The 3,839-nt window shown below is 32.3% G+C and overlaps 2 long non-coding RNA genes across 2 annotated transcripts; one reads left to right on the top strand and one right to left on the bottom strand.

Annotated features, from left to right (window-relative positions):
- Positions 1-550: 550 nt before the first annotated feature.
- Positions 551-1,197, bottom strand: LOC142238869 (uncharacterized). Its single transcript, XR_012722851.1, has 3 exons — positions 1,048-1,197; positions 918-985; positions 551-694 (listed from the first exon to the last, which is right to left on the bottom strand). It is a non-coding gene; the product is annotated as an uncharacterized LOC142238869 (long non-coding RNA).
- An 813-nt stretch (positions 1,198-2,010) lies between these two features.
- LOC142238862 (uncharacterized) lies at positions 2,011-2,691 on the top strand. The gene is made up of 3 exons (XR_012722850.1): positions 2,011-2,192; positions 2,256-2,323; positions 2,547-2,691. It is a non-coding gene; the product is annotated as an uncharacterized LOC142238862 (long non-coding RNA).
- The last annotated feature ends 1,148 nt before the right edge of the window (positions 2,692-3,839 follow it).

Raw genomic sequence — 3,839 nt, 5'->3', positions numbered from 1 at the left:
TTTTTTTAAATTCTCATCCAAAACAGTTACTACACTTTAAGAAGCGATGAAAATTCATTGCAACAGCTGTTGAAATGGAATCCATCCTATGACAATCCCATGTTAACATCATCTCTTCTGCGCCAATTTTGCACCATTTCCGGATCCAAAAAGAACATTCTCACTAATTTTTCAGCGACGCTTTTTGTTTGCTGGGAAATGAAAACGTCTTGGAAGGACTTTAAGGACTTTTACATGATGATAACATACAGTACAAGTATATTCGGTCGAATCTTATGTACCCTCCGTCATGGATTGCGTACACAGAGAATACAGATTGGTTGTGACAATCGAATTTATTGCCAACCTCCTTTTGGCAGTTGTAGCAACTACCAGTTGGCAGTTGTTTCACCCGACTGATTCGGTCGACACAACCAATATCTCATATGGTGTTGGTTGGGTCTGCCGACGACATTGGTTGTTGCCACCTTCATCATTCGGTTGTGTTGCCCAACTTTGATAATACTAATGACCGAATTAAAAACCAATTTCGTCCCAGGTAAATATTATATATTATTTTATTAAAATATATGTATATAAATAATAAATCTAAATACGAAGTAGGTGACATCGGAAGATGAAAATGGCACTAAATCAACTCATGTACACTCTGCCATGAATTGGCGAAATCATTCTATACGGCAAGAAATCGTTACTATAAATAAAATAAAAATTGATTAATAAATTGAATGGTATATGTTATGTTCATGTTGAAATTAACTAAATACGATAGAACATCGGACGGGCCTTATCTTAATGGTGAAAATCGGTTACTAGCAGATTGCAAATAATTATGAACATAAATTCACAATTCGCCAAATGTCTTGGAGAGGTCCAGCCCATTTGTAAAATTGTAAAAATGTCTCAAATATACCTACACATCTAATTATAAATCATAAATGTTTTCGGGAACCTCCTCAACCTCCACGATTATTTTTGATACATGCTAGATATTAAGATTGTTGAGTTAATTTGAGTCCTCTAAAAAAATTTATTTGCAATACAAACCATTGTTTTGAATTTTTTGCCCCGAGAATACATTTCTGATACGATTCATGCTGTACTGTGATCCCATTCATGGCGAAGAGATGATAAAATTTTATGTTTTTGTTATTGTTGCTTCTATTTAAAATTTTGAAATAAAATTCTTTATTCTTCTTCCAAAAAAAAAAAAAAAACAAATGACATTTTATAAATATTTTAAATGATATTCGGCTATGAATAATATATGACAATGGTGGTTACTAAATGATAGTTAAAAATTTTCCTTACGGATGGTCGTATCAACCAATACAAATCAAAGTTATTCAAAGGAGGTAAATTTGGTTACTACAACCATTTATAATGTGGCATAACAGAAAATCTGTTGAAAATCTCATCAAATGGTTACGGCTATGAATAAATATATGTAAATACAGAAAATTGGTTTAAACAACTAATATTTATTTCTAAATATAGAATGTTCATAAGAACAACCGAATTCCAACCATTCTCTTCTCTGTGTGTAGAACCTTCTACTAAAGACTGTCATCCACAATCTAATTACTTGGGTTGTGGTAATACTTACGATGGCAAGGTACCTTAAAACTTCTTAAGATCGCCTTCTAAATTGTAAGTTAGTCCATACGTGGTATATATTAGACAAAACACACACACACAGAGAAGAGAATGGTTGGAATTCGGTTGTTCTTATGAACATTCTATATTTAGAAATAAATATTAGTTGTTTATACCAATTTTCTGTATTTACATATATTTATTCATAGCTGTAACCATTTGATGAGATTTTCAACAGATTTTCTGTTGTGCCACATTATAAATGGTTGTAGTAACCAAATTTACCTCCTTTGAATAATTTTGATTTGTATTGGTTGATACGACCATCCGTAAGGAAAATTTTTAACTATCATTTAGTAACCACCATGTCATATAATATTCATAGCCGAATATCATTTAAAATATTTATAAAATGTCATTTGTTTTTTTTTTTTTGTTTTTTGGAAGAAGAATAAAGAATTTTATTTCAAAATTTTAAATAGAGGCAACAATAACAAAAACATAAAATTTTATCATCTCTTCGCCATGAATGGGATCACAGTAAAGCATGAATGGTATCAGAAATGTATTCTCGGGGCAAAAAATTCAAAACAATGGTTTGTATTGCAAATAATTTTTTTTTAGAGGACTCAAATTAACTCAACAATCTTAATATCTAGCATGTATCAAAAATAATCGTGGAGGTTGAGGAGGTTCCCGAAAACATTTATGATTTATAATTAGATGTGTAGGTATATTTGAGACATTTTTACAATTTTACAAAGGGGCTGGACCTCTCCAAGACATTTGGCGAATTGTGAATTTATGTTCACAATTATTTGCAATCTGCTGGTAACCGATTTTCACCATTAAGATAAGGCCCGTCCGATTTTCTATCGTATTTAGTTGATTTCAACACTATCATAACATATACCATTCAATTTATTAATCAATTTTTATTTTATTTTTAGTAACGATTTCTTGCCGTATAGAATGATTTCGCCTATTCATGGCAGAGGGTACATGAGTTGATTTAGTGCCATTTTCATCTTCCGATGTCACCTACTTCGTATTTAGATTTATTATTTATATACATATATTTTAATAAAATAATATATAATATTTACCTGGGACGAAATTGGTTTTTAATTCGGTCATTAGTATTATCAAAGTTGGGCAACACAACCGAATGATGAAGGTGGTAACAACCAATGTCGTCGGCAGACCCAACCAACACTATATGAGATATTGGTTGTGTCGACCGAATCAGTCGGGTGAAACAACTGCCAACTGGTAGTTGCTACAACTGCCAAAAGGAGGTTGGCAATAAATTCGATTGTCACAACCAATTTGTATTCTCTGTGCATAGAATACAGATAGGTTGTGATAACCGAATTTATTGCCAACCTCCTTTTGGCAGTTGCAGCTACTATCAGTTGGTAGTTGTGTCACCCGTCTGATTCGATCGACACAACTAACACCTCATATGGTGTTGATTGGGTCTGCCGACGACATTGGTTGTGGCAAACTTCATTATTCGTTTGTGTTGCCCAACCTAATTAATACTCATGACCGAATTAAAAATCAATTACTTTCCAGTTAAATAGTTTATTTTATTTATATATAAGTTTAGTACAAATAAATCTAAATCACTAAATGTGTGTTTAATTTCAGGCAATATTAGATACAAAATTGTACCTACAACCTCTATTTATTGCACCAAAATGAAATTACTTCGTAGGGCAAAATCTTATTTTCGGACGATGAACTGTAAAATGTTTGCCGTTTTGTTGGACGTTATGTACGTGGTTTCGAAAACTATTTTATCTTTGGCTTCAATTTTCACCATCCAAAAATAATATTTTGTTCTAAGAGTTGATCAAATTCCTCCTCTGCGTGCATAAATGCCGTTCCCGTATGTTTCTACATTTTATCATAAAGAAAAAACTAAATTTGCCTATTGGCAGGTCCAAATCACTCATTGGATGAAATAACCAGAACGTACCCACAATCTTTTCTCCAGCAATTTCGAGATATTTCATGTATAGCAATATGGAGGCATATTCCCATCATCGTATATGACTTCTCAAACGTTCTGGAATATTTCCAGCCAATTTTTTAAATTTTACGTCCACAGCTAAAATCTGTACTTCATTGTCATATCTTGCGGTCCATGTTAGAACACAAATGATTGATTTGACTTTTTAAAAATATTTAAAATTACATTCGGCAGTGGCTACCGTAGGTAAGTTGTGATTATTAAC

This window comes from Haematobia irritans, chromosome 1 (assembly GCF_050003625.1).
Source record: "Haematobia irritans isolate KBUSLIRL chromosome 1, ASM5000362v1, whole genome shotgun sequence".
Taxonomy (NCBI): domain Eukaryota; kingdom Metazoa; phylum Arthropoda; class Insecta; order Diptera; family Muscidae; genus Haematobia; species Haematobia irritans.
This window is presented reverse-complemented; position numbering and strand designations above follow the sequence as displayed.